This window comes from Electrophorus electricus, chromosome 13 (genome assembly GCF_041902795.1).
Source record: "Electrophorus electricus isolate QZ-2024a chromosome 13, ASM4190279v1, whole genome shotgun sequence".
Taxonomy (NCBI): Eukaryota; Metazoa; Chordata; class Actinopteri; order Gymnotiformes; family Gymnotidae; genus Electrophorus; species Electrophorus electricus.
The window spans coordinates 22,240,579-22,263,191 of record NC_137509.1 but is presented as its reverse complement, the minus strand read 5'-3'; the positions used below and the strand labels follow the sequence as shown (position 1 = coordinate 22,263,191).

The 22,613-nt window shown below is 36.5% G+C and overlaps 26 pseudogenes; all 26 read right to left on the bottom strand.

The window, feature by feature from the left end:
• Window positions 1-142: 142 nt before the first annotated feature.
• On the bottom strand, window positions 143-261 carry LOC145644233 (5S ribosomal RNA; annotated as a pseudogene).
• A 572-nt stretch (window positions 262-833) lies between these two features.
• LOC145644040 (5S ribosomal RNA) lies at window positions 834-952 on the bottom strand (annotated as a pseudogene).
• Window positions 953-1,745: 793 nt separating this feature from the next.
• Window positions 1,746-1,864, bottom strand: LOC145647727 (5S ribosomal RNA; annotated as a pseudogene).
• A 791-nt stretch (window positions 1,865-2,655) lies between these two features.
• On the bottom strand, window positions 2,656-2,774 carry LOC145646906 (5S ribosomal RNA; annotated as a pseudogene).
• A 792-nt stretch (window positions 2,775-3,566) lies between these two features.
• On the bottom strand, window positions 3,567-3,685 carry LOC145646905 (5S ribosomal RNA; annotated as a pseudogene).
• A 791-nt stretch (window positions 3,686-4,476) lies between these two features.
• LOC145649481 (5S ribosomal RNA) lies at window positions 4,477-4,595 on the bottom strand (annotated as a pseudogene).
• Window positions 4,596-5,261: 666 nt separating this feature from the next.
• On the bottom strand, window positions 5,262-5,380 carry LOC145650804 (5S ribosomal RNA; annotated as a pseudogene).
• A 905-nt stretch (window positions 5,381-6,285) lies between these two features.
• On the bottom strand, window positions 6,286-6,404 carry LOC145647726 (5S ribosomal RNA; annotated as a pseudogene).
• A 682-nt stretch (window positions 6,405-7,086) lies between these two features.
• LOC145644039 (5S ribosomal RNA) lies at window positions 7,087-7,205 on the bottom strand (annotated as a pseudogene).
• A 680-nt stretch (window positions 7,206-7,885) lies between these two features.
• Window positions 7,886-8,004, bottom strand: LOC145644232 (5S ribosomal RNA; annotated as a pseudogene).
• A 572-nt stretch (window positions 8,005-8,576) lies between these two features.
• Window positions 8,577-8,695, bottom strand: LOC145644038 (5S ribosomal RNA; annotated as a pseudogene).
• A 793-nt stretch (window positions 8,696-9,488) lies between these two features.
• Window positions 9,489-9,607, bottom strand: LOC145647724 (5S ribosomal RNA; annotated as a pseudogene).
• A 791-nt stretch (window positions 9,608-10,398) lies between these two features.
• On the bottom strand, window positions 10,399-10,517 carry LOC145646904 (5S ribosomal RNA; annotated as a pseudogene).
• A 792-nt stretch (window positions 10,518-11,309) lies between these two features.
• LOC145646903 (5S ribosomal RNA) lies at window positions 11,310-11,428 on the bottom strand (annotated as a pseudogene).
• Window positions 11,429-12,219: 791 nt separating this feature from the next.
• Window positions 12,220-12,338, bottom strand: LOC145649480 (5S ribosomal RNA; annotated as a pseudogene).
• Window positions 12,339-13,004: 666 nt separating this feature from the next.
• LOC145650803 (5S ribosomal RNA) lies at window positions 13,005-13,123 on the bottom strand (annotated as a pseudogene).
• Window positions 13,124-13,914: 791 nt separating this feature from the next.
• On the bottom strand, window positions 13,915-14,033 carry LOC145646902 (5S ribosomal RNA; annotated as a pseudogene).
• Window positions 14,034-14,825: 792 nt separating this feature from the next.
• Window positions 14,826-14,944, bottom strand: LOC145646901 (5S ribosomal RNA; annotated as a pseudogene).
• Window positions 14,945-15,735: 791 nt separating this feature from the next.
• On the bottom strand, window positions 15,736-15,854 carry LOC145649479 (5S ribosomal RNA; annotated as a pseudogene).
• Window positions 15,855-16,520: 666 nt separating this feature from the next.
• LOC145650802 (5S ribosomal RNA) lies at window positions 16,521-16,639 on the bottom strand (annotated as a pseudogene).
• A 791-nt stretch (window positions 16,640-17,430) lies between these two features.
• Window positions 17,431-17,549, bottom strand: LOC145646900 (5S ribosomal RNA; annotated as a pseudogene).
• Window positions 17,550-18,340: 791 nt separating this feature from the next.
• LOC145650430 (5S ribosomal RNA) lies at window positions 18,341-18,459 on the bottom strand (annotated as a pseudogene).
• A 1,107-nt stretch (window positions 18,460-19,566) lies between these two features.
• Window positions 19,567-19,685, bottom strand: LOC145648737 (5S ribosomal RNA; annotated as a pseudogene).
• A 790-nt stretch (window positions 19,686-20,475) lies between these two features.
• Window positions 20,476-20,594, bottom strand: LOC145650532 (5S ribosomal RNA; annotated as a pseudogene).
• Window positions 20,595-21,260: 666 nt separating this feature from the next.
• On the bottom strand, window positions 21,261-21,379 carry LOC145650429 (5S ribosomal RNA; annotated as a pseudogene).
• Window positions 21,380-22,390: 1,011 nt separating this feature from the next.
• LOC145649478 (5S ribosomal RNA) lies at window positions 22,391-22,509 on the bottom strand (annotated as a pseudogene).
• Window positions 22,510-22,613: the final 104 nt, after the last annotated feature.

Here is a 22,613-nt window from a genome sequence, read left to right as displayed (position 1 = left end):
GTTGGAGAGTAAATGAAAGTGATGCAAAAAAAACTTACAGCATCTGCTATTCCCATGTGCTAACAGATAGTTTTTTTTATTAATCACTGCACTTCACATTTGAGCATGTCAGCTTGAAAATAAATTAAAGTGATGCAAGAAAAGCTTACAGCACCTGGTATTCCTAGGTAGGGTCCCACCTCAGTACTATCCAGGCCCAAAGTTGTTCAGCTTCCAAGGTCAGATGAGATTGGGGGTTCTCAAGCTGGTGTGGCCATAAGCCTTAAACACTTACTCAAATTGCCTAACTATAGCAAATATGATCAAAGACCAATCTGACAATTTTTTTTATTAATCCCTGCACTTGACATTGTAGAATGTTATCTTGAAAGTAAATTAAATGATGCAATAAAAGCTTACAACATCTGGTATACGGAGGCACTACCAGACAGTTTTTTTATTAATCACTGCACTTCACATTCAAGCATGTCAGTTGGAGAGTAAATTAAAGTGATGCAATAAAAACTTACAGCATCTGCTATTCCCAGGTGCTAGCAGATAGTTTGATTTAATTATTCACTGCACTTCAAATTTGAACATGATAGCTTGAACATAAATTAAAGGGATGCAATAAAATCTTACAGCTCCTGCTATTCCCTGGTACTAAAAGATTTCTATTTAATCTGTACACTTCACATACAAGCATGTCAGTTGCAGATTAAATTAAAGTGATGCAACAAAAACTTACAGCATTTGCTATTCCCACGTGCTAACAGATAGTTTTTTTTAAATTAATCACTGCACTTCACATCCTAGCATGTCATCTTGAAAGTAAATTAAAGTGATGCAAGAAAAGCTTACAGCACCTGGTATTCCTAGATAGGGTCCCACCTCAGTACTATCCAGGCCCAAACTTGTTTCGCTTCCAAGGTCAGACGAGACTGGTCGTTCTCAAGCTGGTGTGGCCGTAAGCCTTAAACACTTACTCAAATTGCCTAATCATAGCAAATATGATCAAAGACCAATCTGACAATTTTTGTTATTAATCCCTGCACTTGACATTGTAGAATGTTATCTTGAAAGTAAATTAAATGATGCAATATAAGCTTACAACATCTGGTATACGGAGGCACTAACAGACAGTTTTTTTATTAATCACTGCACTTCACATTCAAGCATGTCAGTTGGAGAGTAAATTAAAGTGATGCAATAAAAACTTACAGCATCTGCTATTCCTAGGTGCTAGCAGATAGTTTGATTTAATCATTCACTGCACTTCAAATTTGAACATGATAGCTTGAACATAAATTAAAGGGATGCAATAAAATCTTACAGCACCTGCTATTCCCTGTTACTAAAAGATTTCTATTTAATCTGTACACTTCACATACAAGCATGTCAGTTGCAGATTAAATTAAAGTGATGCAACAAAAACTTACAGCATCTGCTATTCCCAGGTGCTAACAGATAGTTTTTTTTAATTAATCACTGCACTTCACATCCTAGCATGTCATCTTAAAAGTAAATTAAAGTGATGCAAGAGAAGCTTACAGCATCTCGTAGTCCAAGCTGCTAACAGATAGTTTTTTGATGAATCACTGCACTTCACATTCAGGAATGTGAGTTGGAGAGTAAATGAAAGTGATGCAAAAAAAAACTTACAGCATCTGCTATTCCCATGTGCTAACAGATAGTTTTTTTTATTAATCACTGCACTTCACATTTGAGCATGTCAGCTTGAAAATAAATTAAAGTGATGCAAGAAAAGCTTACAGCACCTGGTATTCCTAGGTAGGGTCCCACCTCAGTACTATCCAGGCCCAAACTTACTTAGCTTCCAAGGTCAGATGAGATTGGGCGTTCTCAAGCTGGTGTGGCCGTAAGCCTTAAAAGCTTCCTCAAATTGCCTAATCATAGCAAATATGATCAAAGACCAATCTGACAATTTTTTTTATTAATCCCTGCACTTGACATTCTAGAATGTTATCTTAAAAGTAAATTAAATGATGCAATAAAATCTTACAACATCTGGTATACGGAGGCACTAACAGACAGTTTTTTGATGAATCACTGCACTTCACATTCAGGCATGTGAGTTGGAGAGTAAATGAAAGTGATGCAAAAAAAACTTACATCATCTGCTATTCCCAGGTGCTAACAGATAGTTTGAGTTAATTAATCACTGCACTTCAAATTTGAACATGATAGCTTGAAAATAAATTAAAGGGATGCAAACAATCTTACAGCACCTGCTATTCCCTGGTACTAAAATATTTCTATTTAATCTGTACACTTCACATACAAGCTTGTCAGTTGCAGATTAAAGTAAAGTGATGCAACAAAAACTTACAGCATCTGCTATTCCCAGGTGCTAACAGATAGTTTTTTTAATTAATCACTGCACTTCACATCCTAGCATGTCATCTTGAAAGTAAATTAAAGTGATGCAAGAGAAGCTTACAGCATCTCGTAGTCCAAGGTGCTAACAGATAGATTTTTGAGGAATCACTGCACTTCACATTCAGGCATGTGAGTTGGAGAGTAAATGAAAGTGATGCAAAAAAAACTTACAGCATCTGCTATTCCCAGGTGCTAACAGATAGTTTTTTTTTAATAATCACTGCACTTCACATTTGAGCATGTCAGCTTGAAAGTAAATTAAAGTGATGCAAGAAAAGCTTACAGCACCTGGTATTCCTAGGTAGGGTCCCACCTCAGTACTATTCAGGCCCAAACTTGCTTAGCTTCCAAGGTCAGATGAGATTGGGCGTTCTCAAGCTGGTGTGGCCGTAAGCCTTAAACACTTACTCAAATTGCCTAATCATAGCAAATATGATCAAAGACCAATCTGACAATTTTTTTTATTAATCCCTGCACTTGACATTCTAGAATGTTATCTTGAATGTAAATTAAATGATGCAATAAAAGCTTACAACATCTGGTATACGGAGGCACTAACAGACAGTTTTTTGATGAATCACTGCACTTCACATTCAGGCATGTGAGTTGGAGAGTAAATGAAAGTGATGCAAAAAAAACGTACAGCATCTGCTATTCCCAGGTGCTAACAGATAGTTTGAGTTAATTATTCACTGCACTTCAAATTTGAACATGATAGCTTGAACATAAATTAAAGGGATGCAATACAATCTTACAGCACCTGCTATTCCCTGGTACTAAAATATTTCTATTTAATCTGTACACTTCACATACAAGCTTGTCAGTTGCAGATTAAAGTAAAGTGATGCAACAAAAACTTACAGCATCTGCTATTCCCAGGTGCTAACAGATAGTTTTTTTAATTAATCACTGCATTTCACATCTTAGCATGTCATCTTGACAGTAAATTAAAGTGATGCAAGAGAAGCTTACAGCATCTCGTAGTCCAAGGTGCTAACAGATAGATTTTTGAGGAATCACTGCACTTCACATTCAGGCATGTGAGTTGGAGAGTAAATGAAAGTGATGCAAAAAAAACTTACAGCATCTGCTATTCCCAGGTGCTAACAGATAGTTTTTTTTTAATAATCACTGCACTTCACATTTGAGCATGTCAGCTTGAAAGTAAATTAAAGTGATGCAAGAAAAGCTTACAGCACCTGGTATTCCTAGGTAGGGTCCCACCTCAGTACTATTCAGGCCCAAACTTGCTTAGCTTCCAAGGTCAGATGAGATTGGGCGTTCTCAAGCTGGTGTGGCCGTAAGCCTTAAACTCTTACTCAAATTGCCTAATCATAGCAAATATGATCAAAGACCAATCTGACAATTTTTTTTATTAATCCCTGCACTTGACATTCTAGAATGTTATCTTGAATGTAAATTAAATGATGCAATAAAAGCTTACAACATCTGGTATACGGAGGCACTAACAGACAGTTTTTTGATGAATCACTGCACTTCACATTCAGGCATGTGAGTTGGAGAGTAAATGAAAGTGATGCAAAAAAAACGTACAGCATCTGCTATTCCCAGGTGCTAACAGATAGTTTGAGTTAATTATTCACTGCACTTCAAATTTGAACATGATAGCTTGAACATAAATTAAAGGGATGCAATACAATCTTACAGCACCTGCTATTCCCTGGTACTAAAATATTTCTATTTAATCTGTACACTTCACATACAAGCTTGTCAGTTGCAGATTAAAGTAAAGTGATGCAACAAAAACTTACAGCATCTGCTATTCCCAGGTGCTAACAGATAGTTTTTTTAATTAATCACTGCATTTCACATCTTAGCATGTCATCTTGACAGTAAATTAAAGTGATGCAAGAGAAGCTTACAGCATCTCGTAGTCCAAGGTGCTAACAGACAGTTTTTTGATGATTTACTGCACTTCACATTCAGGCATGTGAGTTGGAGAGTAAATGAAAGTGATGCAAAAAAAACTTACAGCATCTGCTATTCCCAGGTGCTAACAGATAGTTTTTTTTATTAATCATTGCACTTCACATTTGAGCATGTCAGCTTGAAAGTAAATTAAAGTGATGCAAGAAAAGCTTACAGCACCTGGTATACATAGGTAGGGTCCCACCTCAGTACTATCCAGGCCCAAACTTGCTTAGCTTCCAAGGTCAGATGAGATTGGGCATTCTCAAGCTGGTATGGCCGTAAGCCTTAAACGCTTACTCAAATTGCCTAATCATAGCAAATATGATCAAAGACCAATCTGACAATTTTTTTTATTAATCCCTGCACTTGACATTCTAGAATGTTATCTTGAATGTAATTAAATGATGCAATAAAAGCTTACAATACGGAGCTGGTATACGGAGGCACTAATTATTCACTGCACTTCAAATTTGAACATGATAGCTTGAACATAAATTAAAGGGATGCAAACAATCTTACAGCACCTGCTATTCCCTGGTACTAAAATATTTCTATTTAATCTGTACACTTCACATTCAGGCATGTGAGTTGGAGAGTAAATGAAAGTGATGCAAAAAAAACTTACAGCGTCGGCTATTCCCAGGTGCTAACAGATAGTTTTTTTTATTAATCACTGCACTTCACATTTGAGCATGTCATCTTGACAGTAAATTAAAGTGATGCAAGAGAAGCTTACAGCATCTCGTAGTCCAAGGTGCTAACAGACAGTTTTTTGATGATTTACTGCACTTCACATTCAGGCATGTGAGTTGGAGAGTAAATGAAAGTGATGCAAAAAAAACTTACAGCATCTGCTATTCCCAGGTGCTAACAGGTAGTTTTTTTTATTAATCATTGCACTTCACATTTGAGCATGTCAGCTTGAAAGTAAATTAAAGTGATGCAAGAAAAGCTTACAGCACCTGGTATACATAGGTAGGGTCCCACCTCAGTACTATCCAGGCCCAAAGTTGCTTAGCTTCCAAGGTCAGATGAGATTGGGCATTCTCAAGCTGGTATGGCCGTAAGCCTTAATCACTTACTCAAATTGCCTAATCATAGCAAATATGATCAAAGACCAATCTGACAATTTTTTTTATTAATCCCTGCAATTGACATTCTAGAATGTTATCTTGAATGTAAATTAAATGATGCAATAAAAGCTTACAACATCTGGTATACGGAGGCACTAACAGACAGTTTTTTGATGAATCACTGCACTTCACATTCAGGCATGTGAGTTGGAGAGTAAATGAAAGTGATGCAAAAAAAACTTACATCATCTGCTATTCCCAGGTGCTAACAGATAGTTTGAGTTAATTATTCACTGCACTTCAAATTTGAACATGATAGCTTGAAAATAAATTAAAGGGATGCAATAAAAACTTACAGCATCTGCTATTCCTAGGTGCTAGCAGATAGTTTGATTTAATCATTCACTGCACTTCAAATTTGAACATGATAGCTTGAACATAAATTAAAGGGATGCAATAAAATCTTACAGCACCTGCTATTCCCTGTTACTAAAAGATTTCTATTTAATCTGTACACTTCACATACAAGCATGTCAGTTGCAGATTAAATTAAAGTGATGCAACAAAAACTTACAGCATCTGCTATTCCCAGGTGCTAACAGATAGTTTTTTTTAATTAATCACTGCACTTCACATCCTAGCATGTCATCTTAAAAGTAAATTAAAGTGATGCAAGAGAAGCTTACAGCATCTCGTAGTCCAAGCTGCTAACAGATAGTTTTTTGATGAATCACTGCACTTCACATTCAGGAATGTGAGTTGGAGAGTAAATGAAAGTGATGCAAAAAAAAACTTACAGCATCTGCTATTCCCATGTGCTAACAGATAGTTTTTTTTATTAATCACTGCACTTCACATTTGAGCATGTCAGCTTGAAAATAAATTAAAGTGATGCAAGAAAAGCTTACAGCACCTGGTATTCCTAGGTAGGGTCCCACCTCAGTACTATCCAGGCCCAAACTTACTTAGCTTCCAAGGTCAGATGAGATTGGGCGTTCTCAAGCTGGTGTGGCCGTAAGCCTTAAAAGCTTCCTCAAATTGCCTAATCATAGCAAATATGATCAAAGACCAATCTGACAATTTTTTTTATTAATCCCTGCACTTGACATTCTAGAATGTTATCTTGAATGTAAATTAAATGATGCAATAAAATCTTACAACATCTGGTATACGGAGGCACTAACAGACAGTTTTTTTTATTAATCACTGCACTTCACATTCAAGCATGTCAGTTGGAGAGTAAATTAAAGTGATGCAATAAAAACTTACAGCATCTGCTATTCCCAGGTGCTAGCAGATAGTTTGATTTAATTATTCACTGCACTTCAAATTTGAACATGATAGCTTGAACATAAATTAAAGGGATGCAATAAAATCTTACAGCACCTGCTATTCCCTGGTACTAAAAGATTTCTATTTAATCTGTACACTTCACAAACAAGCATGTCAGTTGCAGATTAAATTAAAGTGATGCAACAAAAATTTACAGCATCTGCTATTCCCAGGTGCTAACAGACAGTTTTTTTTAATTAATCACTGCACTTCACATCCTAGCATGTCATCTTAAAAGTAAATTAAAGTGATGCAAGAGAAGCTTACAGCATCTCGTAGTCCAAGCTGCTAACAGATAGTTTTTTGATGAATCACTGCACTTCACATTTGAGCATGTCAGCTTGAAAATAAATTAAAGTGATGCAAGAAAAGCTTACAGCACCTGGTATTCCTAGATAGGGTCCCACCTCAGTACTATCCAGGCCCAAACTTGTTTCGCTTCCAAGGTCAGACGAGACTGGTCGTTCTCAAGCTGGTGTGGCCGTAAGCCTTAAACACTTACTCAAATTGCCTAATCATAGCAAATATGATCAAAGACCAATCTGACAATTTTTGTTATTAATCCCTGCACTTGACATTGTAGAATGTTATCTTGAAAGTAAATTAAATGATGCAATAAAAGCTTACAACATCTGGTATACGGAGGCACTAACAGACAGTTTTTTTATTAATCACTGCACTTCACATTCAAGCATGTCAGTTGGAGAGTAAATTAAAGTGATGCAATAAAAACTTACAGCACCTGCTATTCCCTGTTACTAAAAGATTTCTATTTAATCTGTACACTTCACATACAAGCATGTCAGTTGCAGATTAAATTAAAGTGATGCAACAAAAACTTACAGCATCTGCTATTCCCAGGTGCTAACAGATAGTTTTTTTTAATTAATCACTGCACTTCACATCCTAGCATGTCATCTTAAAAGTAAATTAAAGTGATGCAAGAGAAGCATACAGCATCTCGTAGTCCAAGCTGCTAACAGATAGTTTTTTGATGAATCACTGCACTTCACATTCAGGCATGTGAGTTGGAGAGTAAATGAAAGTGATGCAAAAAAAACTTACAGCATCTGCTATTCCCATGTGCTAACAGATAGTTTTTTTTATTAATCACTGCACTTCACATTTGAGCATGTCAGCTTGAAAATAAATTAAAGTGATGCAAGAAAAGCTTACAGCACCTGGTATTCCTAGGTAGGGTCCCACCTCAGTACTATCCAGGCCCAAAGTTGTTCAGCTTCCAAGGTCAGATGAGATTGGGGGTTCTCAAGCTGGTGTGGCCATAAGCCTTAAACACTTACTCAAATTGCCTAACTATAGCAAATATGATCAAAGACCAATCTGACAATTTTTTTTATTAATCCCTGCACTTGACATTGTAGAATGTTATCTTGAAAGTAAATTAAATGATGCAATAAAAGCTTACAACATCTGGTATACGGAGGCACTACCAGACAGTTTTTTTATTAATCACTGCACTTCACATTCAAGCATGTCAGTTGGAGAGTAAATTAAAGTGATGCAATAAAAACTTACAGCATCTGCTATTCCCAGGTGCTAGCAGATAGTTTGATTTAATTATTCACTGCACTTCAAATTTGAACATGATAGCTTGAACATAAATTAAAGGGATGCAATAAAATCTTACAGCTCCTGCTATTCCCTGGTACTAAAAGATTTCTATTTAATCTGTACACTTCACATACAAGCATGTCAGTTGCAGATTAAATTAAAGTGATGCAACAAAAACTTACAGCATTTGCTATTCCCAGGTGCTAACAGATAGTTTTTTTTAAATTAATCACTGCACTTCACATCCTAGCATGTCATCTTGAAAGTAAATTAAAGTGATGCAAGAAAAGCTTACAGCACCTGGTATTCCTAGATAGGGTCCCACCTCAGTACTATCCAGGCCCAAACTTGTTTCGCTTCCAAGGTCAGACGAGACTGGTCGTTCTCAAGCTGGTGTGGCCGTAAGCCTTAAACACTTACTCAAATTGCCTAATCATAGCAAATATGATCAAAGACCAATCTGACAATTTTTGTTATTAATCCCTGCACTTGACATTGTAGAATGTTATCTTGAAAGTAAATTAAATGATGCAATATAAGCTTACAACATCTGGTATACGGAGGCACTAACAGACAGTTTTTTTATTAATCACTGCACTTCACATTCAAGCATGTCAGTTGGAGAGTAAATTAAAGTGATGCAATAAAAACTTACAGCATCTGCTATTCCTAGGTGCTAGCAGATAGTTTGATTTAATCATTCACTGCACTTCAAATTTGAACATGATAGCTTGAACATAAATTAAAGGGATGCAATAAAATCTTACAGCACCTGCTATTCCCTGTTACTAAAAGATTTCTATTTAATCTGTACACTTCACATACAAGCATGTCAGTTGCAGATTAAATTAAAGTGATGCAACAAAAACTTACAGCATCTGCTATTCCCAGGTGCTAACAGATAGTTTTTTTTAATTAATCACTGCACTTCACATCCTAGCATGTCATCTTAAAAGTAAATTAAAGTGATGCAAGAGAAGCTTACAGCATCTCGTAGTCCAAGCTGCTAACAGATAGTTTTTTGATGAATCACTGCACTTCACATTCAGGAATGTGAGTTGGAGAGTAAATGAAAGTGATGCAAAAAAAAACTTACAGCATCTGCTATTCCCATGTGCTAACAGATAGTTTTTTTTATTAATCACTGCACTTCACATTTGAGCATGTCAGCTTGAAAATAAATTAAAGTGATGCAAGAAAAGCTTACAGCACCTGGTATTCCTAGGTAGGGTCCCACCTCAGTACTATCCAGGCCCAAACTTACTTAGCTTCCAAGGTCAGATGAGATTGGGCGTTCTCAAGCTGGTGTGGCCGTAAGCCTTAAAAGCTTCCTCAAATTGCCTAATCATAGCAAATATGATCAAAGACCAATCTGACAATTTTTTTTATTAATCCCTGCACTTGACATTCTAGAATGTTATCTTGAAAGTAAATTAAATGATGCAATAAAATCTTACAACATCTGGTATACGGAGGCACTAACAGACAGTTTTTTGATGAATCACTGCACTTCACATTCAGGCATGTGAGTTGGAGAGTAAATGAAAGTGATGCAAAAAAAACTTACATCATCTGCTATTCCCAGGTGCTAACAGATAGTTTGAGTTAATTATTCACTGCACTTCAAATTTGAACATGATAGCTTGAAAATAAATTAAAGGGATGCAAACAATCTTACAGCACCTGCTATTCCCTGGTACTAAAATATTTCTATTTAATCTGTACACTTCACATACAAGCTTGTCAGTTGCAGATTAAAGTAAAGTGATGCAACAAAAACTTACAGCATCTGCTATTCCCAGGTGCTAACAGATAGTTTTTTTAATTAATCACTGCACTTCACATCCTAGCATGTCATCTTGAAAGTAAATTAAAGTGATGCAAGAGAAGCTTACAGCATCTCGTAGTCCAAGGTGCTAACAGATAGATTTTTGAGGAATCACTGCACTTCACATTCAGGCATGTGAGTTGGAGAGTAAATGAAAGTGATGCAAAAAAAACTTACAGCATCTGCTATTCCCAGGTGCTAACAGATAGTTTTTTTTTAATAATCACTGCACTTCACATTTGAGCATGTCAGCTTGAAAGTAAATTAAAGTGATGCAAGAAAAGCTTACAGCACCTGGTATTCCTAGGTAGGGTCCCACCTCAGTACTATTCAGGCCCAAACTTGCTTAGCTTCCAAGGTCAGATGAGATTGGGCGTTCTCAAGCTGGTGTGGCCGTAAGCCTTAAACACTTACTCAAATTGCCTAATCATAGCAAATATGATCAAAGACCAATCTGACAATTTTTTTTATTAATCCCTGCACTTGACATTCTAGAATGTTATCTTGAATGTAAATTAAATGATGCAATAAAAGCTTACAACATCTGGTATACGGAGGCACTAACAGACAGTTTTTTGATGAATCACTGCACTTCACATTCAGGCATGTGAGTTGGAGAGTAAATGAAAGTGATGCAAAAAAAACGTACAGCATCTGCTATTCCCAGGTGCTAACAGATAGTTTGAGTTAATTATTCACTGCACTTCAAATTTGAACATGATAGCTTGAACATAAATTAAAGGGATGCAATACAATCTTACAGCACCTGCTATTCCCTGGTACTAAAATATTTCTATTTAATCTGTACACTTCACATACAAGCTTGTCAGTTGCAGATTAAAGTAAAGTGATGCAACAAAAACTTACAGCATCTGCTATTCCCAGGTGCTAACAGATAGTTTTTTTAATTAATCACTGCATTTCACATCTTAGCATGTCATCTTGACAGTAAATTAAAGTGATGCAAGAGAAGCTTACAGCATCTCGTAGTCCAAGGTGCTAACAGATAGATTTTTGAGGAATCACTGCACTTCACATTCAGGCATGTGAGTTGGAGAGTAAATGAAAGTGATGCAAAAAAAACTTACAGCATCTGCTATTCCCAGGTGCTAACAGATAGTTTTTTTTTAATAATCACTGCACTTCACATTTGAGCATGTCAGCTTGAAAGTAAATTAAAGTGATGCAAGAAAAGCTTACAGCACCTGGTATTCCTAGGTAGGGTCCCACCTCAGTACTATTCAGGCCCAAACTTGCTTAGCTTCCAAGGTCAGATGAGATTGGGCGTTCTCAAGCTGGTGTGGCCGTAAGCCTTAAACTCTTACTCAAATTGCCTAATCATAGCAAATATGATCAAAGACCAATCTGACAATTTTTTTTATTAATCCCTGCACTTGACATTCTAGAATGTTATCTTGAATGTAAATTAAATGATGCAATAAAAGCTTACAACATCTGGTATACGGAGGCACTAACAGACAGTTTTTTGATGAATCACTGCACTTCACATTCAGGCATGTGAGTTGGAGAGTAAATGAAAGTGATGCAAAAAAAACGTACAGCATCTGCTATTCCCAGGTGCTAACAGATAGTTTGAGTTAATTATTCACTGCACTTCAAATTTGAACATGATAGCTTGAACATAAATTAAAGGGATGCAATACAATCTTACAGCACCTGCTATTCCCTGGTACTAAAATATTTCTATTTAATCTGTACACTTCACATACAAGCTTGTCAGTTGCAGATTAAAGTAAAGTGATGCAACAAAAACTTACAGCATCTGCTATTCCCAGGTGCTAACAGATAGTTTTTTTAATTAATCACTGCATTTCACATCTTAGCATGTCATCTTGACAGTAAATTAAAGTGATGCAAGAGAAGCTTACAGCATCTCGTAGTCCAAGGTGCTAACAGACAGTTTTTTGATGATTTACTGCACTTCACATTCAGGCATGTGAGTTGGAGAGTAAATGAAAGTGATGCAAAAAAAACTTACAGCATCTGCTATTCCCAGGTGCTAACAGATAGTTTTTTTTATTAATCATTGCACTTCACATTTGAGCATGTCAGCTTGAAAGTAAATTAAAGTGATGCAAGAAAAGCTTACAGCACCTGGTATACATAGGTAGGGTCCCACCTCAGTACTATCCAGGCCCAAACTTGCTTAGCTTCCAAGGTCAGATGAGATTGGGCATTCTCAAGCTGGTATGGCCGTAAGCCTTAAACGCTTACTCAAATTGCCTAATCATAGCAAATATGATCAAAGACCAATCTGACAATTTTTTTTATTAATCCCTGCACTTGACATTCTAGAATGTTATCTTGAATGTAATTAAATGATGCAATAAAAGCTTACAATACGGAGCTGGTATACGGAGGCACTAATTATTCACTGCACTTCAAATTTGAACATGATAGCTTGAACATAAATTAAAGGGATGCAAACAATCTTACAGCACCTGCTATTCCCTGGTACTAAAATATTTCTATTTAATCTGTACACTTCACATTCAGGCATGTGAGTTGGAGAGTAAATGAAAGTGATGCAAAAAAAACTTACAGCGTCGGCTATTCCCAGGTGCTAACAGATAGTTTTTTTTATTAATCACTGCACTTCACATTTGAGCATGTCATCTTGACAGTAAATTAAAGTGATGCAAGAGAAGCTTACAGCATCTCGTAGTCCAAGGTGCTAACAGACAGTTTTTTGATGATTTACTGCACTTCACATTCAGGCATGTGAGTTGGAGAGTAAATGAAAGTGATGCAAAAAAAACTTACAGCATCTGCTATTCCCAGGTGCTAACAGGTAGTTTTTTTTATTAATCATTGCACTTCACATTTGAGCATGTCAGCTTGAAAGTAAATTAAAGTGATGCAAGAAAAGCTTACAGCACCTGGTATACATAGGTAGGGTCCCACCTCAGTACTATCCAGGCCCAAAGTTGCTTAGCTTCCAAGGTCAGATGAGATTGGGCATTCTCAAGCTGGTATGGCCGTAAGCCTTAATCACTTACTCAAATTGCCTAATCATAGCAAATATGATCAAAGACCAATCTGACAATTTTTTTTATTAATCCCTGCAATTGACATTCTAGAATGTTATCTTGAATGTAAATTAAATGATGCAATAAAAGCTTACAACATCTGGTATACGGAGGCACTAACAGACAGTTTTTTGATGAATCACTGCACTTCACATTCAGGCATGTGAGTTGGAGAGTAAATGAAAGTGATGCAAAAAAAACTTACATCATCTGCTATTCCCAGGTGCTAACAGATAGTTTGAGTTAATTATTCACTGCACTTCAAATTTGAACATGATAGCTTGAAAATAAATTAAAGGGATGCAAACAATCTTACAGCACCTGCTATTCCCTGGTACTAAAATATTTCTATTTAATCTGTACACTTCACATACAAGCTTGTCAGTTGCAGATTAAAGTAAAGTGATGCAACAAAAACTTACAGCATCTGCTATTCCCAGGTGCTAACAGATAGTTTTTTTAATTAATCACTGCACTTCACATCCTAGCATGTCATCTTGAAAGTAAATTAAAGGGATGCAAGAGAAGCTTACAGCATCTCGTAGTCCAAGGTGCTAACAGATAGATTTTTGAGGAATCACTGCACTTCACATTCAGGCATGTGAGTTGGAGAGTAAATGAAAGTGATGCAAAAAAAACTTACAGCATCTGCTATTCCCAGGTGCTAACAGATAGTTTTTTTTTAATAATCACTGCACTTCACATTTGAGCATGTCAGCTTGAAAGTAAATTAAAGTGATGCAAGAAAAGCTTACAGCACCTGGTATTCCTAGGTAGGGTCCCACCTCAGTACTATTCAGGCCCAAACTTGCTTAGCTTCCAAGGTCAGATGAGATTGGGCGTTCTCAAGCTGGTGTGGCCGTAAGCCTTAAACACTTACTCAAATTGCCTAATCATAGCAAATATGATCAAAGACCAATCTGACAATTTTTTTTATTAATCCCTGCACTTGACAATCTAGAATGTTATCTTGAATGTAAATTAAATGATGCAATAAAAGCTTACAACATCTGGTATACGGAGGCACTAACAGACAGTTTTTTGATGAATCACTGCACTTCACATTCAGGCATGTGAGTTGGAGAGTAAATGAAAGTGATGCAAAAAAAACGTACAGCATCTGCTATTCCCAGGTGCTAACAGATAGTTTGAGTTAATTATTCACTGCACTTCAAATTTGAACATGATAGCTTGAACATAAATTAAAGGGATGCAATACAATCTTACAGCACCTGCTATTCCCTGGTACTAAAATATTTCTATTTAATCTGTACACTTCACATACAAGCTTGTCAGTTGCAGATTAAAGTAAAGTGATGCAACAAAAACTTACAGCATCTGCTATTCCCAGGTGCTAACAGATAGTTTTTTTAATTAATCACTGCATTTCACATCTTAGCATGTCATCTTGACAGTAAATTAAAGTGATGCAAGAGAAGCTTACAGCATCTCGTAGTCCAAGGTGCTAACAGATAGATTTTTGAGGAATCACTGCACTTCACATTCAGGCATGTGAGTTGGAGAGTAAATGAAAGTGATGCAAAAAAAACTTACAGCATCTGCTATTCCCAGGTGCTAACAGATAGTTTTTTTTTAATAATCACTGCACTTCACATTTGAGCATGTCAGCTTGAAAGTAAATTAAAGTGATGCAAGAAAAGCTTACAGCACCTGGTATTCCTAGGTAGGGTCCCACCTCAGTACTATTCAGGCCCAAACTTGCTTAGCTTCCAAGGTCAGATGAGATTGGGCGTTCTCAAGCTGGTGTGGCCGTAAGCCTTAAACACTTACTCAAATTGCCTAATCATAGCAAATATGATCAAAGACCAATCTGACAATTTTTTTTATTAATCCCTGCACTTGACATTCTAGAATGTTATCTTGAATGTAAATTAAATGATGCAATAAAAGCTTACAACATCTGGTATACGGAGGCACTAACAGACAGTTTTTTGATGAATCACTGCACTTCACATTCAGGCATGTGAGTTGGAGAGTAAATGAAAGTGATGCAAAAAAAACGTACAGCATCTGCTATTCCCAGGTGCTAACAGATAGTTTGAGTTAATTATTCACTGCACTTCAAATTTGAACATGATAGCTTGAACATAAATTAAAGGGATGCAATACAATCTTACAGCACCTGCTATTCCCTGGTACTAAAATATTTCTATTTAATCTGTACACTTCACATACAAGCTTGTCAGTTGCAGATTAAAGTAAAGTGATGCAACAAAAACTTACAGCATCTGCTATTCCCAGGTGCTAACAGATAGTTTTTTTAATTAATCACTGCATTTCACATCTTAGCATGTCATCTTGACAGTAAATTAAAGTGATGCAAGAGAAGCTTACAGCATCTCGTAGTCCAAGGTGCTAACAGACAGTTTTTTGATGATTTACTGCACTTCACATTCAGGCATGTGAGTTGGAGAGTAAATGAAAGTGATGCAAAAAAAACTTACAGCATCTGCTATTCCCAGGTGCTAACAGATAGTTTTTTTTATTAATCATTGCACTTCACATTTGAGCATGTCAGCTTGAAAGTAAATTAAAGTGATGCAAGAAAAGCTTACAGCACCTGGTATACATAGGTAGGGTCCCACCTCAGTACTATCCAGGCCCAAACTTGCTTAGCTTCCAAGGTCAGATGAGATTGGGCATTCTCAAGCTGGTATGGCCGTAAGCCTTAAACACTTACTCAAATTGCCTAATCATAGCAAATATGATCAAAGACCAATCTGACAATTTTTTTTATTAATCCCTGCACTTGACATTCTAGAATGTTATCTTGAATGTAATTAAATGATGCAATAAAAGCTTACAATACGGAGCTGGTATACGGAGGCACTAATTATTCACTGCACTTCAAATTTGAACATGATAGCTTGAACATAAATTAAAGGGATGCAAACAATCTTACAGCACCTGCTATTCCCTGGTACTAAAATATTTCTATTTAATCTGTACACTTCACATTCAGGCATGTGAGTTGGAGAGTAAATGAAAGTGATGCAAAAAAAACTTACAGCGTCGGCTATTCCCAGGTGCTAACAGATAGTTTTTTTTATTAATCACTGCACTTCACATTTGAGCATGTCATCTTGACAGTAAATTAAAATGATGCAAGAGAAGCTTACAGCATCTCGTAGTCCAAGGTGCTAACAGACAGTTTTTTGATGATTTACTGCACTTCACATTCAGGCATGTGAGTTGGAGAGTAAATGAAAGTGATGCAAAAAAAACTTACAGCATCTGCTATTCCCAGGTGCTAACAGGTAGTTTTTTTTATTAATCATTGCACTTCACATTTGAGCATGTCAGCTTGAAAGTAAATTAAAGTGATGCAAGAAAAGCTTACAGCACCTGGTATACATAGGTAGGGTCCCACCTCAGTACTATCCAGGCCCAAAGTTGCTTAGCTTCCAAGGTCAGATGAGATTGGGCATTCTCAAGCTGGTATGGCCGTAAGCCTTAATCACTTACTCAAATTGCCTAATCATAGCAAATATGATCAAAGACCAATCTGACAATTTTTTTTATTAATCCCTGCAATTGACATTCTAGAATGTTATCTTGAATGTAAATTAAATGATGCAATAAAAGCTTACAACATCTGGTATACGGAGGCACTAACAGACAGTTTTTTGATGAATCACTGCACTTCACATTCAGGCATGTGAGTTGGAGAGTAAATGAAAGTGATGCAAAAAAAACTTACATCATCTGCTATTCCCAGGTGCTAACAGATAGTTTGAGTTAATTATTCACTGCACTTCAAATTTGAACATGATAGCTTGAAAATAAATTAAAGGGATGCAAACAATCTTACAGCACCTGCTATTCCCTGGTACTAAAATATTTCTATTTAATCTGTACACTTCACATACAAGCTTGTCAGTTGCAGATTAAAGTAAAGTGATGCAACAAAAACTTACAGCATCTGCTATTCCCAGGTGCTAACAGATAGTTTTTTTAATTAATCACTGCACTTCACATCCTAGCATGTCATCTTGAAAGTAAATTAAAGGGATGCAAGAGAAGCTTACAGCATCTCGTAGTCCAAGGTGCTAACAGATAGATTTTTGAGGAATCACTGCACTTCACATTCAGGCATGTGAGTTGGAGAGTAAATGAAAGTGATGCAAAAAAAACTTACAGCATCTGCTATTCCCAGGTGCTAACAGATAGTTTTTTTTTAATAATCACTGCACTTCACATTTGAGCATGTCAGCTTGAAAGTAAATTAAAGTGATGCAAGAAAAGCTTACAGCACCTGGTATTCCTAGGTAGGGTCCCACCTCAGTACTATTCAGGCCCAAACTTGCTTAGCTTCCAAGGTCAGATGAGATTGGGCGTTCTCAAGCTGGTGTGGCCGTAAGCCTTAAACACTTACTCAAATTGCCTAATCATAGCAAATATGATCAAAGACCAATCTGACAATTTTTTTTATTAATCCCTGCACTTGACAATCTAGAATGTTATCTTGAATGTAAATTAAATGATGCAATAAAAGCTTACAACATCTGGTATACGGAGGCACTAACAGACAGTTTTTTGATGAATCACTGCACTTCACATTCAGGCATGTGAGTTGGAGAGTAAATGAAAGTGATGCAAAAAAAACGTACAGCATCTGCTATTCCCAGGTGCTAACAGATAGTTTGAGTTAATTATTCACTGCACTTCAAATTTGAACATGATAGCTTGAACATAAATTAAAGGGATGCAATACAATCTTACAGCACCTGCTATTCCCTGGTACTAAAATATTTCTATTTAATCTGTACACTTCACATACAAGCTTGTCAGTTGCAGATTAAAGTAAAGTGATGCAACAAAAACTTACAGCATCTGCTATTCCCAGGTGCTAACAGATAGTTTTTTTAATTAATCACTGCATTTCACATCTTAGCATGTCATCTTGACAGTAAATTAAAGTGATGCAAGAGAAGCTTACAGCATCTCGTAGTCCAAGGTGCTAACAGACAGTTTTTTGATGATTTACTGCACTTCACATTCAGGCATGTGAGTTGGAGAGTAAATGAAAGTGATGCAAAAAAAACTTACAGCATCTGCTATTCCCAGGTGCTAACAGATAGTTTTTTTTATTAATCATTGCACTTCACATTTGAGCATGTCAGCTTGAAAGTAAATTAAAGTGATGCAAGAAAAGCTTACAGCACCTGGTATTCCTAGGTAGGGTCCCACCTCAGTACTATCCAGGCCCAAACTTGGTTAGTTTCCAAGGTCAGATGAGATTGGGCGTTCTCAAGATGGTGTGGCCGTAAGCCTTATACGCTTACGCAAATTGCCTAATCATAGCAAATATGATCAAAGACCAATCTGACAATTTTTTTTTATTAATCCCTGCACTTGACATTCTAGAATGTTATCTTGAATGTAATTAAATGATGCAATAAAAGCTTACAATACGGAGCTGGTATACGGAGGCACTAATTATTCACTGCACTTCAAATTTGAACATGATAGCTTGAACATAAATTAAAGGGATGCAATACAATCTTACAGCACCTGCTATTCCCTGGTACTGAAATATTTCTATTTAATCTGTACACTTCACATACAAGCTTGTCAGTTGCAGATTAAAGTAAAGTGATGCAACAAAAACTTACAGCATCTGCTATTCCCAGGTGCTAACAGATAGTTTTTTTAATTAATCACTGCATTTCACATCCTAGCATGTCATCTTGACAGTAAATTAAAGTGATTCAAGAGAAGCTTACAGCATCTCGTAATCCAAGGTGCTAACAGATAGATTTTTGAGGAATCACTGCACTTCACATTCAGGCATGTGAGTTGGAGAGTAAATGAAAGTGATGCAAAAAAAACTTACAGCATCTGCTATTCCCAGGTGCTAACAGATAGTTTGAGTTAATTATTCACTGCACTTCAAATTTGAACATGATAGCTTGAACATAAATTAAAGGGATGCAATACAATCTTACAGCACCTGCTATTCCCTGGTACTAAAATATTTCTATTTAATCTGTACACTTCACATACAAGCTTGTCAGTTGCAGATTAAAGTAAAGTGATGCAACAAAAACTTACAGCATTTGCTATTCCCAGGTGCTAACAGATAGTTTTTTTAATTAATCACTGCACTTCACATCCTAGCATGTCATCTTGAAAGTAAATTGAAGGGATGCAAGAGAAGCTTACAGCATCTCATAGTCCAAGGTGCTAACAGATAGATTTTTGAGGAATCACTGCACTTCACATTCAGGCATGTGAGTTGGAGAGTAAATGAAAGTGATGCAAAAAAAACTTACAGCATCTGCTATTCCCAGGTGCTAACAGATAGTTTTTTTTATTAATGACTGCACTTCACATTTGAGCATGTCAGCTTGAAAGTAAATTAAAGTGATGCAAGAAAAGCTTACAGCACCTGGTATTCCTAGGTAGGGTCCCACCTCAGTACTATTCAGGCCCAAACTTGCTTAGCTTCCAAGGTCAGATGAGATTGGGCGTTCTCAAGCTGGTGTGGCCGTGAGCCTTAAACACTTAATCAAATTGCCTAATCATAGCAAATATGATCAAAGACCAATCTGACAATTTTTTTTATTAATCCCTGCACTTGACGTTCTAGAATGTTATCTTGAATGTAAATTAAATGATGCAATAAAAGCTTACAACATCTTGTATACGGAGGCACTAACAGACAGTTTTTTGATGAATCACTGCACTTCACATTCAGGCATGTGAGTTGGAGAGTAAATGAAAGTGATGCAAAAAAAACTTACATCATCTGCTATTCCCAGGTGCTAACAGATAGTTTGAGTTAATTATTCACTGCACTTCAAATTTGAACATGATAGCTTGAAAATAAATTAAAGGGATGCAAACAATCTTACAGCACCTGCTATTCCCTGGTACTAAAATATTTCTATTTAATCTGTACACTTCACATACAAGCTTGTCAGTTGCAGATTAAAGTAAAGTGATGCAACAAAAACTTACAGCATCTGCTATTCCCAGGTGCTAACAGATAGTTTTTTTAATTAATCACTGCACTTCACATCCTAGCATGTCATCTTGAAAGTAAATTAAAGTGATGCAAGAGAAGCTTACAGCATCTCGTAGTCCAAGGTGCTAACAGACAGTTTTTTGATGATTTACTGCACTTCACATTCAGGCATGTGAGTTGGAGAGTAAATGAAAGTGATGCAAAAAAAACTTACAGCATCTGCTATTCCCAGGTGCTAACAGATAGTTTTTTTTATTAATCATTGCACTTCACATTTGAGCATGTCAGCTTGAAAGTAAATTAAAGTGATGCAGGAAAAGCTTACAGCACCTGGTATACATAGGTAGGGTCCCACCTCAGTACTATCCAGGCCCAAACTTACTTAGCTTCCAAGGTCAGATGAGATTGGGCGTTCTCAAGCTGGTGTGGCTGTAAGCCTTATACGCTTACTCAAATTGCCTAATCATAGCAAATATGATCAAAGACCAATCTGACAATTTTTTTTATTAATCCCTGCACTTGACATTCTAGAATGTTATCTTGAATGTAATTAAATGATGCAATAAAAGCTTACAATACGGAGCTGGTATACGGAGGCACTAATTATTCACTGCACTTCAAATTTGAACATGATAGCTTGAACATAAATTAAAGGGATGCAAACAATCTTACAGCACCTGCTATTCCCTGGTACTAAAATATTTCTATTTAATCTGTACACTTCACATACAAGCTTGTCAGTTGCAGATTAAAGTAAAGTGATGCAACAAAAACTTACAGCATCTGCTATTCCCAGGTGCTAACAGATAGTTTTTTTAATTAATCACTGCATTTCACATCTTAGCATGTCATCTTGACAGTAAATTAAAGTGATGCAAGAGAAGCTTACAGCATTTCGTAGTCCAAGGTGCTAACAGATAGTTTTTTGATGAATCACTGCACTTCACATTCAGGCATGTGAGTTGGAGAGTAAATGAAAGTGATGCAAAAAAAACTTACAGCATCTGCTATTCCCAGGTGCTAACAGATAGTTTTTTTTATTAATCACTGCACTTCACATTTGAGCATGTCAGCTTGAAAGTAAATTAAAGTGATGCAAGAAAAGCTTACAGCACCTGGTATTCCTAGGTAGGGTCCCACCTCAGTACTATCCAGGCCCAAACTTGGTTAGTTTCCAAGGTCAGATGAGATTGGGCGTTCTCAAGATGGTGTGGCCGTAAGCCTTATACGCTTACGCAAATTGCCTAATCATAGCAAATATGATCAAAGACCAATCTGACAATTTTTTTTATTAATCCATGCACTTGACATTCTAGAATGTTATCTTGAATGTAAATTAAATGATGCAATAAAAGCTTACAACATCTGGTATACGGAGGCACTAACAGACAGTTTTTTGATGAATCACTGCACTTCACATTCAGGCATGTGAGTTGGAGAGTAAATGAAAGTGATGCAAAAAAAACTTACAGCATCTGCTATTCCCAGGTGCTAACAGATAGTTTGAGTTAATTATTCACTGCACTTCAAATTTGAACATGATAGCTTGAACATAAATTAAAGGGATGCAATACAATCTTACAGCACCTGCTATTCCCTGGTACTAAAATATTTCTATTTAATCTATACACTTCACATACAAGCTTGTCAGTTGCAGATTAAAGTAAAGTGATGCAACAAAAACTTACAGCATCTGCTATTCCCAGGTGCTAACAGATAGTTTTTTTTATTAATCACTGCATTTCACATCCTAGCATGTCATCTTGACAGTAAATTAAAGTGATTCAAGAGAAGCTTACAGCATCTCGTAGTCCAAGGTGCTAACAGATAGTTTTTGATGAATCACTGCACTTCACATTCAGGCATGTGAGTTGGAGAGTAAATGAAAGTGATGCAAAAAAAACTTACAGCGTCGGCTATTCCCAGGTGCTAACAGATAGTTTTTTTTATTAATCACTGCACTTCACATTTGAGCATGTCATCTTGACAGTAAATTAAAGTGATGCAAGAGAAGCTTACAGCATCTCGTAGTCCAAGGTGCTAACAGACAGTTTTTTGATGATTTACTGCACTTCACATTCAGGCATGTGAGTTGGAGAGTAAATGAAAGTGATGCAAAAAAAACTTACAGCATCTGCTATTCCCAGGTGCTAACAGATAGTTTTTTTTATTAATCATTGCACTTCACATTTGAGCATGTCAGCTTGAAAGTAAATTAAAGTGATGCAAGAAAAGCTTACAGCACCTGGTATACATAGGTAGGGTCCCACCTCAGTACTATCCAGGCCCAAACTTGCTTAGCTTCCAAGGTCAGATGAGATTGGGCATTCTCAAGCTGGTATGGCCGTAAGCCTTAAACACTTACGCAAATTGCCTAATCATAGCAAATATGATCAAAGACCAATCTGACAATTTTTTTTATTAATCCCTGCAATTGACATTCTAGAATGTTATCT